Source organism: Cornus florida, unplaced genomic scaffold (genome assembly GCF_030987335.1).
Source record: "Cornus florida cultivar Cherokee Brave unplaced genomic scaffold, ASM3098733v1 CherokeeBrave_3.0.0_Hap2_Chr07, whole genome shotgun sequence".
Taxonomy (NCBI): domain Eukaryota; kingdom Viridiplantae; phylum Streptophyta; class Magnoliopsida; order Cornales; family Cornaceae; genus Cornus; species Cornus florida.
Window position 1 is genome coordinate 74,121,993 of NW_026775577.1, and position 14,643 is coordinate 74,136,635.

Here is a 14,643-nt window from a genome sequence, read left to right on the forward strand (position 1 = left end):
TGTTTACTTTAATTTAAATTGCATCTTAGTGTAATTCAACCACCAACCAATCTTTTGATCACTCGACCTACTAACCCTAATCTCGATTCCACAGCCTAATACGACCCACCAATCCCTTGGGACGATCCCTACTCGCCCTAACTATATTTTTAGTGAAAGGTAGTAGTGGCAAATTATAAATGTAAAACTTGACCATAGTCTAACACTACTATCTTTAGGTTCAAGCTTTGGGTTGGGTCCCAACACCACCAATTACAACACAAATCCCCTCAAAATACAAAACTTCAAGATCTAGAAGGCATGCTTTGGGCTAACTCTAGCCCCAAGAAAATGTTTAGCCACTCATTGATGTAGTCATCCAACCCTCAAGGGCCATCTCCATGGTAAGAAGTATCTTCTCCTTGATAGAAACCCTAGATGAATGGAAAAACTCCCAAATAGTGTAAGTCTCTCTAATCTCTAGCCTCCTCTCCAAGATTGTATATGATATCTATCATGACATGTGTAAAATGACTCAAAATCCTTATATAGGTAGCTCAAGTGTCACACCCAATGGTCAGGTCTCGTGCACTAGGGCCCCTTCAATGATTGCACCATGAGTCATCTTTTAATGAGCTGGACTCTGTTTTATTTCAGACTTGAGGAGGTTCAATCAATCAAATTCAGATGAGATCGATGGAACTCTGGCCAGATCAATCGAAGTAAGGCCAGATTAATCAATCCTTGGCGGCGCCTTTTTGGAATGAGACAAATATGAGATATTTTTAGGATATTTTGGGAAAAAGATAAAAATGGTAGGTGGGGATAAGATCAAGGAAGTTCGATCGATCTGAAGAAAGTTGGATCGATCGAAGAAGGAAATTCTTAAGGATAAGGATAAGGGGTTTGATCCGTCTGGGCAAGGCTAAATTGATCACTGTGATATCAATCGAAATTATATCTAATCGATCGAAGCTTGTTATTTTCCACCACTTTGCTCCATTCTTCTATTTAGCTTGAGATTGCTTCTTTTATGCTCTAATTTGGCATAATTGACTTATTTTGGGGATAAGCACTTAAAAAGGGCAATAACATGAAATTAGTCTAAAACGGAAAAATAAGATAAATAAAGGTCCTAGAATACTCAAGCTTAAGGGGTTTAAATGCGCACTTTTCAGTGCTCATCACAAAACTTTTTCCATCAACCCAAACTTCTCCCGCAGTGTAATCCAGCCACAGAGTAGCCGATCTGACTTTATCCATGCAACATATTCTGGATTGATTGTAGTACCGCTCCTACTGGAGTCTTCGTCAGTACTAGTTGATGTCAAGTATTGGCATAGAAATACTTCCATCAATAAAACCAAGCATGTCTTGAGACTCAATTAGTCCCATTATTTGGATTTTCCATATGAGAAAATTTATTTAAGTAAACTTAATCGAGACAAAGTTGGCCACAATGAGAGAGGATGGGTGGATGGGTAAGGGTAGTTTATGGTTAAACGTGACGTGACATGTTGAAGACTTGTGGGTTGAAATATTGAGAAGAAGCAAAAAATGATTCAAAACTTTAACAAGGAAGAAAAAAAAAAAAAATATATCACAGAAGCTCCAAGTTAAAGCTTTGATACCATGAAAGAAACGTAGTTTTGGTGTGATAAAATAGTAAGAAGGTGATCTGAAATTCTCCAACCATACATTTTTTGGTTGACAGAATAGTTTTTTTACAATAATTGGAAAAGAAACCAACTCCTACAATTTAGTATCTTGGTTTCCTATAATCAAGTAAAACAAAGTAGTTACAACAGATTACAACTTTCTCATTGAGATAAGCTTTATCACTCATTAACTCTAACATTATCAACTCCCTTTTGGCACATCAGTCTTCATTGCGTTATCATAAAGTAGCTTTAGGTTTTTCACACTAGCTATATATCAAATCTACTAGTCTTGGAGTCCCATTGGTAAATTTGAAAAGTCTTGACATTGGTGGTGGTTATGGCCTTGGGCTTATCCTATTCGAGCAGCCGTGACGGTGGCAATGATGGTAAAGAATAAAGATTTGGAGCTGAAATCAAATTTGGGTCTGTTTCTCTACCTTCAAAATCATGCAATTCTTCAATAGATGAAGCAATTCTTTCCTTCGAAAGAGAAATAGTGATGGTGATGGTGGTGGTGGTGGAGGAAGAAGGTGGTTTGGGCAGAAGTGGATTGACGAACAAAAAAATATAAAGAAAAAATAAAGTGGAGAGGGAGAAAGGAGTAGTGGTTACAGTTATGGCTGTGGCGATCATGGTGTTAGTGTTATTGGTTGTGGCTATGGGGTGGTGGTGGAGATGATGACTGTGGTAGAGAAAGAGAGAATGGAAGAGGGACAGAAGTGGATTACAGTAACTTTGTGAGTGGTAAATGTAACTTTGTGAGTCATAACTTTGTGCTGGTTGTGTGGATACAACCAACACAACGTGGCTTCTTCACTTTTAGCTTTAGGATGTCTATAAATAGCGTACTTAGAGAGACATTTGAAACCCCTTCACAGCATCAAACAACTTCATATAATGTAATTTCCTTAAATTGTCATTTCATTTTCAATGTCATTTTAATTCTTGGGTTAATTACAATAACACCTCCTGAGGTTTGTTGTATTGACAGCCATATATAAGTTAGCCTATTTTTGAACATTGACACCTCCTGTCAGATCTGGCATCCAAACAAAACCTAAAAACATGTAAAAAGTTTAATTTACCCTTCATTATTTTATAAAATTTTAATAAAAAATATCAGAACACTTGAATGACCAAGTTGCCTTTGTGTTATTCACTCTCGTCTCTCTCCATAGGCAAATCTTATTTCTCTCTCTTCTCACCAGTCAGATTATCTCTCTACCTAACCCTTGATCATGACAAACCCTCTACAAATTCATTGATGACGACAACCACCACTACCACCGATTGGCGGCGACAATCAAATCAGCAACGATGATCTTGGCATCTAGGTTGAGGAGTACCTTTTTCTCACACTATGCTCACCTCTGCTCCTCTGTGTGTGTCCGTATATACTATTGTAATTAGCATCGGTTTGTGGTTCTATAAGCAATGGTGGTCTCTGTAATTGCTACGCTTTTAATCTTTGATGAGCGAGATACTTTTCGGAGATCTATCTATGTCCTCACAGATTCATTTGCCTTCTCTTGTTTGTTCTACCATGAGGCCCCTTCAAAAGGGGATTCCGCATCCACAGAGATCGATGCCTCTTTTATCCCATAGAACCTGATTGTTGTTAATTATTTTTATCAATGAAGTGAGAAGTAAGTTCACCCCTTTTCTTTTCTCTGTTGATCATGTAAACGCGGTCATTTAGCTTCCTCTTCAGGAAATTAAAGATTTTAGAGCCAGTGGTCCTTGGTTGGTGACTGATTCTTTGCTTAGTAGCTCATATGTGTGTGTGTGTGTGTGTGTTTGTGTATGCAATTGAATTGAAAAAAGAGAGTTTCAATTCGTACTATATGTGTGTGTGTGTGTATATATATATGTAAATGCAATTCAAATTTTTTTTTTTTCCAAAAACTAACTAAGCGGACTCGTAAGTTGATTACAATTGGACTATATGAGTTTATAACACTGTAAGCGTAAGAGAATTGATAGGCAAAGAAGAAAGTACTGATTTTCAAACCACCCCTTCCCTTTTTCTTTGACCATTATGAATGGAAATTTCACAAAAGCTGATTGGACACATTCCATCAAGAATTGGGAAAAAAATAGAGCTTCAATATTTATTGTGTGTGGTTACATGTGCATGTGTGTGTGTGTGTGTGTAATTAAAATGAAAAAATAAATAACCCTAATCGACATTGCAGAGGATGCTCGTGGCACACGCATGGAGGAAGATGACGTCATTATCGAGGCAGAGGTAGTTCCTGACCGCCCTTTACGTTGTAGGGGCTCTCATAGCTCAAATCAGTAGTGATTGTAATCCTGTTGACATTTATGGGGCGAGTGGGAGGACTAGGATCACTGCCGGTGGAGACAACTTTTTCAGTGATGCCATGATTGTTTCAACAATTTTTTAAATGATGCCAAGGTTGTTCCAACGATTTTTTTCCTCCTGCTGTATATATATACTTATTTATTTATCTTCTTGTTTCAAAGGTCTGGAGATGGCTTTCACGCTGCCACTAATATTCTTCTTCAATAGTTGGTGGGTTTGGTAAAGAGGTTAGTTTTGTCCATTAAAAAGATTTTAAAAAGGTTAAAATAGTAATTTCATGATTGAAATAAGTCAATTTACAAGTCAAAGGGCAACAGAGTCAATTTACCTTGTGTCAGAGGGATTAGGGTGTCTTTGTTAACTTTATCAAACTTGAGGGGGTGTCATTGTTCGAAAATGGGCTAACTTGTATATGGTTGTCAATACAACAAACCTTAAGGGGTGTCATTGTAATTAACCCTTAATTCTTTGTATTTCAATTCCAAAAATTTCAATACAAGTCCGGTTCTTTTAATTTCTTTATCTTTCAGTGCTTACATTTTAACATTGCATTTTAATTCTTTTACATTCCTCGCACTTACTTTTACATTGCAATCTTAGACATTAAAAGTCTTTTCATAAAAGACATAAAGAACCCGGTGAGGAGTTTCTTATTCATTCTCTTCCAAAATCACCTGATCAAACAAAAAGGATAATTTTTGTTCGATCTCTCTTGAGTCTTCTGAGAGTGAGACGTCCGCGCACTTCCAGAACCACATTTGTGAGCGAACAGTTTCATGATCCCACTTATTTCTCTTGTTATGGACTTTTTTGACCCTTTTGCCTATGAAATGTTTTTTTTTATTATTTCAGGCATTAGAAGAACAAACTTGACAAGCCAAGGAGAATTTATTACATAAATCGGAATTTTAGGGAACTAAGTGAGATTATGAAACAAAGAGGGGATGTATTTGAGATATTGACAAACCTAAGGGAAGTAAGTAAAATTTACCCGTAAAATTTTCTCTTGTGGACTACAATGTTCGAGTTTCACCAGCACCACACTGCTGGGAAGATTATCCACACATTTCCTAGTGCAATCAATATTATACCAAAAAAGGATAAGGTCCCTAGTCCCATACACCCGAATAGATATTGGGTGAGCCGAGCATGCAATCTCAACCAATGAATTTGCACAATTCAATCAAACAGGTCTAAAAAAAAATGTTCTCAACAAATTTAAATGTTCATTGGATAGATATACCCACCTCACCTAATATCTTCTCCTACGCACCCACTCATATTATATATATATATATATATATATATATATATATATATATTTTATACAGAGATTATGATTTGAATGAGGACTAGGATGTAAGACGCTGGGAATTGTGATAGCTTATCCACTTTACCAACAACACATGCTCAAAAATTAAATATAGGGCAGTAAGAATCTAGCTAAGACAAACATTTCTGGTTTTGTATGATATTTTAGCGTTAAGCATCTATTTTCGCTAAATTGATACTTCATCCAACTTCAAAATCCACTTTACACCACCATTCTCTGGACTTGTCAATGCCCATTGGACATACATTTTTAGTGAAATGTGGATGGAGGGTTATTGATGCTGTTAGAGTAATAGAGAAGAAGATTAAACCATTGCAACATTAAAAACAAAATGCATAATCAAACTTATAGTTGTTGCAAATTCAACTCAGAACTGGTAACCACCAAAATAGTTAAGACGTTTTAACTATTTTAAAAAATTCTGCCATAATTAAAAATAGGTATTGGAATCACATAGCCCTCTAGAATCATGATCTTATCTATCACCCAACCTGTCCTTAATAGAGAATATTCCAAGTTTGTCTTCCTTCATAACTTGTTGCCAACATGAGCCCCTCATTCATACTCCTATACCCATCACACAATACCAACTACTGTTTGTTTTGGTGCAAATTGGCCCCTAATCATCCATTTTGACCAACGTTTTTTTTTATGAAAATCTCAAAACTACCGTTTTCGCCATTGGCCACCAAAGAACTACCCTTCGCCGATCCCCAACAACTAATCACTCACCCAACAGCCACCACCACCTCTTCGGCTTCACTTTCGGCAATGGTTCTTGCTCCAACATCGGTCATCGCTTCTTTAGCCTAAAAAATGTCATTCGATTACAACAACTTCCTCTACCAATGGTTTTTCGCCATCACTGGCTCCATTGCCGAACAAACCCAGTTTTTCGCCTATTTCATCTACTCATCTTTCTTAATCGAGTTCATTTACCCAGTCGTGTCACATTGGTTCTGGTCCGGCAATGGGTGGGCCGGAGCTGCGAGGACCTCTGATGTTCTATTATTCAGATCTGGATTCATTGATTTCTCCGGATCCAGGGTTGTCCACATGGTAGGTGGTATTGCGGGTTTGTGGACGTAAAAGCTCAAAGCTTTTGTTGTGAGATTTATATGTACCACTCGCAAGTGCACGAATCTTTGTAGATAGGACTTACTTGTTAGGGTGCCATACCCAAGGGACTTGTGTAAATTAAGTTTGTCAACAGATTTCTTAAATTTCAAATTAACTTGAAAGTAGGATAATCGAATTGTGATGATTAATTAACTAAGTAGAAAAATAAAATAAACTAAAGAACAATGATTAAATAGGATGTAGAAAATAAAGAGAGAGAACTAGGAGTATGATTTCACCACTAACGTTGCACCACCAGTCAATTGCATCAATTTATTAGAGATATCTGATATAACATGCACAGGGAATTAATCATGGCTACAACGCATATTAATTCAGCTAGAAAATAATATAATTTAAAGCTAAGCATAGACTATCTTCGATTGGTTAAAACCATCTACGTATCTACTTTACTCTAGGGTGTAGCATGGTTTATCTTTTCTAGACATAATCCATCAAATCTCTAACATTATATTCAGAGAAATACAATTGTGTAATCATCTCATTCACAACTGTAAGAAGCGAATGAGTTGTGCTCAATTACAAGATTAAAATATCTAAGACAGGATAGAAAAATATTTGTAATTGAATTAAAACTCTAAAACCGATTCTTATTGAAAAGTCAATTAAAAATCCTATAGATTACACAATCATGCAGATAAAAATTGTTCTCCAATAATTAAATACAATCAAACCAGTGTGCTAAGATAAAGCTACATCATAACACTAGCAAAGCGTTTAGCCAAGCATGACTGGAGTTGAATTCTTCATGGTTGAGGAAGACATCTTCACCACTATGGATCGATCTCTTCTTTCTTCTGAATGCTTCTTTTTGACCTCAACCTCAAGCTCCTCTGTATCATCATCCAATGCTATGGCGGACTCCCTTTAAATAATAAAAGATCAGCCCTGAAGTTCCCTTTTTCATCTTGAAGACATACATAGAAATTCTGTTAAATAAGGACTCCAAAATTCGTACAGACTTCCAACTCAATTTTGACAAGGTAAACAACTGTTTTATGGAATTCTCGTGAAATATAAAATTGTAGCCCTTCGAATTTTCTTTCAACTAACGAGAAATTTAGTCATTTTGACACTCGAGGAAATAGATATAACTAGATTACCAAAACGGATTCAAGTTACCAACTTTGGCGAAAGTTTCCTTTTTGGAGAAGGATTTTTCCTTTTCTTCCATTCTCATCAACTTGTGGCTTCTTTTGGACTATTTTCTAAGTATAATTAGACTTGGATTTTCAACATCACTCGATCCCATGGAATGTCATCTGTTAAAGCTCAGAATTACTGGTCTTGACTGATTTTACAATTAAAGCCCTGAAATAAATAAAAACAATAAAATAATGTAAAATCACAAATAAACTATTATTAAAAGAATAAAACAAGCAAGTAAAGGGGCTAAAATGTATAACATTCAGCGCCTAACACACCCCCAAACTTACATATTGCTAGTCCCAGAGTAATAAAACTAAAGAAAACATAAATGCCGCTTTCATGGGAATCACGATTGCATTTAGCGCATACAACAAGCCTTTTAAACCCCTAGGTTACCCCTAGTGGACGAGTGAAGTCTCGTGAAGGTTTCCAGAGATAACACCCACAAACATACAACACAATTCAATCCTCTGGCAATCAACTTATTCTTATATCATCACAATAATCAAGGGGAAGACTACACAAAAGTACTTTAAAAATTATCATCTGACTATACTCCTTAGTCCCAATTTTCATACTTCATCCCAATGTTTCCCACACACTTATATAACAAAAACAATAGTAAAATCAATCCCCAATGTTGTGAAATTTATGAACTAGCAAATCATCTATGTAGTAATGTGTTTTCAATTGAACCCAACTTCTATAACTTTAATTCCTTAGATCCCTTCTCAAATTATTTTCTATGGCAAAATATTATTTATTTCTTTTTTTCGTTCTTTGTTTTTTTTCTTATCCTTACCTCCACTTCTTTATGCGAACACTTTATGCATATGAGACATGAACCCCGATTACTCCATGAAAGGGTTACGAATTTTTTTTTTTTTTTTAATATCTATGCCATAGTAATAACCTTCAATGTTTACCAATTCATATCCATCCATAGTTATCAGAATTCAACCAAAAATACAAATACCCATAGATAAAATTCTAGTGTGCATGTGAAATCCATCAGGGACCGACAATTACTAAAATTCCTATCATACTAGATAATGAAACCCACATAAAATAAAGTACGAAAATTAGGGATTCAAGACGATCTCAGAAAAGAATTTTAAAAAGTACTTAAGTGTCTTAATCCTCACAACTATTCTCAAATACTTGAATTAAAGTCAATATACTAAAGAAAAATAATTGATTTTTTTTAAAAAAAAATTTAACAACTAGAGTAGACTCTATGCCCCCAAACTTGAATTGGACAATGTCCTCACTGGGCAAAAATCAAAAGCAAGAAGAAAAAATAATAATAAAAAAAAATAGTAATAAAAACAAAGAACAAAGCACCTGGTAGGATATCGAGAATTGAGGCGGTGGAGCATCGGGATTAAGCCCCTTATGAATCATAAGCGCGCGCATCATGGCAATCATAGACCTTTGATCCTGACGAATGTCTTGAAATTCAGCTCAGAGTTGGGGCAACTCACCCACCAAGTAATCAAAGAGGTGCTTATCAATGGTATTAACGGCAGCCTCTTCTATTGGTAAGAATTATTCTAATGGGGTAGGAAAGGTGGTGATTATATAGTGATTGTGTGGAATGATAATGGATAGGGAGTAAGCTCATTGTGGTGGGTTATTTAGAGATGGATGGAGGAAAAGAGTAGAAGCGGAGAGAAAATGTATTAAATTTGGTAATATGAAATGATGGAATTGTGAAAGGAATGATGGAATTGTGTGATGGATGGAATGTAATAATAAATTGTGGGATGGGTGATGATAGGCAATGGGTTAGGGAAGAAAATTAAGTGGTGGTATGATGGGCAGTGTGGGGGGTTGTGTTAGTGTAGGAATAGGAGAGAGATAACTACAGACTGCCACGATGCCCAACTTCTTTTCTTTTCTTATCTTTCTTTTATTTTGCTGTTACTTTTTTTTTTTCATTACAGACTTTAGAACCGTCTTGTTCGCCAGGGCCTGCTAGTGTCTCCCTGTGCGTTGCCGAAAAAAAAATATGACCAGGCAATGGTCGCCGTCTTGCTGGGCGAAAGATCTCTCAGAGCTGAAGAAATTAACTCGCCAAAAAAAATTCGCTGAAGCTGCTACCGCGTCGCCTTGGGCGACTGTCACCGTCAAGTTGGGCAATCATTGCCCGGTGCTGCTATTGTGACTCAAGTTCTCAGATTTGAGGAAAGTTCTGCTCTGACCATCATGATTGCCGTTGGGCCAACAGGATAAGGGGCAAAGCCTAACCGAAGGAAGTTTATGGCGCTGGAGACACGCGATAGTACCCATTTTGGGAACGTCCAGTGCCAAAGACGAACGAAGTAACTCTCCTCTATCATAATTTTATATTACACCAAGGTGCTTGATTCTCTGACTGACTCAGTTCTTCCTCCTTTCCCTGCCTCCTGCCGCTCAAAAGATATGGACAATCTGTCTGCTGCAGATCCTCACGTAAGGTAAGGAGTCCATCTGACGAAGTTGTAATTGATGGGTAAAGGCTGAATATCCACGTAATTTTTGACTTTTCTATGTTGGAAATAATCACCGGGCGACGGTCGCTGCCATTCCGGGCGATGGTCGCCCGGTGCTATTACGTGGTTCTCGCCAAAAAACATTTCGGGCGATGGTCGCCGTGAAGCCGTGCGAATAATCGCTCGACGCTGAAGCTACTATTCCTTCTGTCAGACAAAAACTCACCCGGGCGATGGTTGACCATGGGTCGGGCGATCATTCTCCCGACCTGCTGCTAGGCCGGATTTTTTTTTTTTTTTTTTTTTTTAAATGCAAACTTCAAACGGACATAACTTTTGTCATTGGAGGTTCGTTTTGGTCAAAAAAAAATTTTGATTTTGGGTATTTTTTCGAGATCTACGCGATACAAATAGCCATAGACGATTTGGTCGATGGTTGGACCCAAAAAATGCGCTGTTCTACTCAAATTAACCTTTTTTTTCTTTGTATGCCATGAATTTTTTTTTTTTTTTTTCCTCCAAACAAGAACGGCGCAGTCATCATTGCACAACTTGTATCCTACACAAATAACTAAAAATCCTACAAAACAAATTAAATTCTCCTAATCTACTAAAATAAAAGATAAAATTAAAGAGAGAGAAAATAAAAAAAATACATAAAGGAAAAATTCTATCTACAATTCCTACATTTAAGGTCGGTAGGCGACGTGATACCTGGATGATTAGGTGGAGTAAATGGGATCCGTCAAATTGACGAATTCAACTCCTTCCGTAGACACGAAATCCTCAATGTACCAATCCTTCCGATCCGGCCGAACGGTTTTCTTTCTTGACACCTTCCAATTCATAATATCAGCATACCATGGTGGAGTCTCTTTCTGAAGTTAAAATAGCTGCTTATCTGGGAATGAATTATGCAATGGAAGAGTATTTTCTGGCCCAAGATATGTATACTTCAAATAAGAAGGTAACGACTTCAGCTCTAGCTCTGGTGGAGACTTCAAAGATGGCATAGGTGGTTCACTTGACAATGGCAGAAGTGACTCAGTAGGAATTTTTAATGGTGGAATGTTATGTATATTGGCCTCATCAAGAATGACATTCACCTTTTCAATGCTTTTGTCGACATCAAAAGACTCGGTATCAAAGTAAGATAGGTATACTTCCAGTGGATCTTTTGTCAAGGCAAATGGGGCCATCTCTTCAACATATTCATCAATGGTATCGACAAGAAAATAAACCTTATCATCTGAAGGGCATTGACTGGCATTGAAAATATTTAAGCACACCTTCGTATTGCCAAAAGATAAGTCCATGATGCCATTCCTACAATTTATGCTTGCATTTGCTGTCGTAAGGAATGGACGACCAAGGATCACTGGAATGTGCCTCCTTGACTCTGGAACTGGCTCAGTATCTAGCATAATAAAGTCCATTGGGAAGTAGAATTTATCTACTTTGATGATCACATCTTCGATGCCACCACGGGGTTGCTTGGTTAACCTATCTGCCAATTGGAGAATAATTGAGGTAGGTTTCAATTCTCCTAATCCGAGTTGTAAGTAAACTGAATAAGGAAGAAGGTTTACACTTGCACCTAAATCTAGAAAAGCTCGCTTTACTTGATGATTCCCTATTGTGCATGAAATTGTTGAAGCGCCTGGATCTTTAAATTTTGGAGCAGTGCAGTGTTGGATTATGGAACTGACTTGCTCAATTAGTAGCACCTTCTTAGGAACATGGCTATTTGAACGCCTCTTCTGAGTACACATATCTTTCAGAAATTTAGCGTAAGCTGGAATTTGCTAAATTGCATCAAGCAATGGGAGATTAATCTTCACCTATTTGAACATCTCCATTATGTCCTAAAGTTTGCTTGCTTGCTTTGCTGCCTTTGATGTTTCTTGTAGTCTCTGAGGGAATGGCACAACTACATGCCTGTGTTCAAAAGATGGTTTAGTAGTTAGAGGTACTCCTTGTGCTTTTTCATTACTCTCCTTCTTATTTTCAAGTCTTTTCTTCCAATTTTCATCCTTCTTTGCTTCCTTTTCTTCCACCTTGTTTTCAAATCTCTTACCACTTCTCAGGGTAGTAATTGCTTGCACTTGTTCATGGTGGACTTTTTGGCCAGTAATGTCATCAATTATACGTACACCTCTTGGATTAGCTACTGGTTGACTAGGAAGCTTGCCATCCTCTTTTCTATTCAAGGCTTAAGATAGTTGGCCAACTTGAGTATCTAACTTGGCAAGGGATTGAGAATGAGATTGCACAAGCTGATTAGTTGGCTCTAATTGCTTTGATATCATTGCCTCAAGCATTGATAAGAATTATTGAGGTTGACTGAAGGCATTCATAGGAGTGAATCCAGGAAGGCTTGAAGTCTGAACTTGAGGTTGAAAATTAACTTGTACCTGAGGTACTTGAGGTGGAGGAATTAATGTCCTTGTGGCTTGATTTCTCCATGAGAAGTTTGGATGGTTTCTCCAAGCTGGATTGTAAGTGTTTGAATACATATTATTCCCTCCGAGCGTTTCATAGGCAGCATTAACTTGCTTTTGTGAAATTTCTAAATACTAAGCTGCACTTGGACAAATGGACACATGGTGAGTTAGACTGGAACAGAAAGAGCAGACTTCAAAGCCTTGAGCATTAGTCGAATAAGGAGTAAAATTTGGCTATGAAGTCATCAATTAATCTATCCTCTTGGTTAATGCTTCCATTTGGCTCACTAGCCCTTGATTTATTCCTGCTTCATTCACACTTTCTGCTCTCCTCAATATGGTATGAGGTCTTGCTACTAGAGGTAAGACATGTTGTGTAGAATTATCAGATATATTTTCGAAGAGCTGCCATGCTTCCTTTACACTCTTCAACATAAAATTTCCACCACAAGAGGCATCCACCATATACCTTTGTGCCTCATTGAGCCCCTTATGAAAGAAGTTGACAAGTTGCCATTTTGGCACGTCATGATGAGGACACTTCCGAAGGACGTCTCTAAATCTTTCCCAAGCCTCATGAAAAGGCTCGTCAGGCCCTTGAGCAAAATGAGTAATAGCATCTCGATATTGAGTAGTTCTCACCATGGGGAAGTACTTGTTTAAAAACTTTTGTTGTAATTCAGCCCATGTAGTGATGGAGTCTACTGGCAATGAATTAAACCAGTCCTTCGCCTTGTCCTTCAATGAAAAGGAGAAAAAGTGTAGCTTGAGCACATCATCGTCAAAGCTCTGGATCTTGATTGTTCTGCACACCTCTGCAGAGTCATCTAAGTGCCGATATGGATCCTCTTTTGATAGGCCGTAAAAAGAAGGCAGTAACTGAAGAGTACTGGCCTTAATTTCGTAATGAAGGGCCCTCACTTGAGGATACCAAACTGCATATGAAGAGTTGTATGCACCTAGTTCGTAGTGATCCTTTAAACAACGAATTACTTCTACAGCTGGTGGATCATCCGCCATCTTTTCCTTTTTAAGGCCTCCAAAATCTTTCTTCAAGTTTCTGAGAGTCCTTTCGATTTCTGAGTCTAACGAAAGTTGAGGGAGTGACAAAGAACGTCTGCCAAGCATATAATGTCACCTGTAATAATTAAAAGAAAACAGTATCAAAATAAATAAATAAAATAAAAATCCTAAACTAAGATCCTAGGTGAAATTAATTGTAGAATTTAAAATTATCTGTCAAGAAATAAAATAAATCCCCGGCAACGGCGCCAAAAACTTGTTGTTAGATTTATATGTGCTACTCGCAAGTGCATAAATCTTTGCAGATAGGGCTTACTTGTAAGGGTGTCGTACCCAAGGGACTTGTGTAAATTAAGTTTATCAGCAGATTTCTTAAATTCCAAATTAACTTGAAAGCAGGATAATCGAATTGTGATGATTAATTAACTAAGTAGAAAAATAAAATAAACTAAAGAACAATAATTAAATAGGATGTAGAAAATAGAGAGAGAGAACTAGGGGTATGATTTCACCACTAACATCGCACCACCAGTCAATTGCATCAATTTATTGGAGATATATGATATAACATGCATAGAGAATTAATCATGGCTACAAGCGCATATTAATTCAGTTAGAAAATAATATAATTTAAAGCTAGGCATGGACTATCTTCGATTGGTAAAAATCATCTACTTATCTACTTTACTCTAGGGTGTAGCATGGCTTATCTTTTCTAGGTATAATCCATCAAATCTCTAACATTATAGTCAGAGAAATACCATTGTGTAATCATCTTATTCAAAACTGCAAAAAGCGAATGAGTTGTGCTCAATCACAAGAGTAAAATATCTAAGATAAGATAGAAAAATATTTGTAATTGAATTAAAACTCTAAAACCGATTCTTATTGAAAAGTCAATTAAAAATCTTATAGATTATACAATCATGCATGATAAAAATTGTTCACCAATAATTAAATACAATCAAACCAGTGTGCTAAGCTAGGGCTACATCACAACCCTAGTAAAGCATTTAGCCAAGCATGACTGGAGTGGAATTCTTCATGGTTGAGGAAGACATCTTCACCGCCATGGATCGATCTCTTCTTTCTTCTGAATGCTTCTCTCTGACCT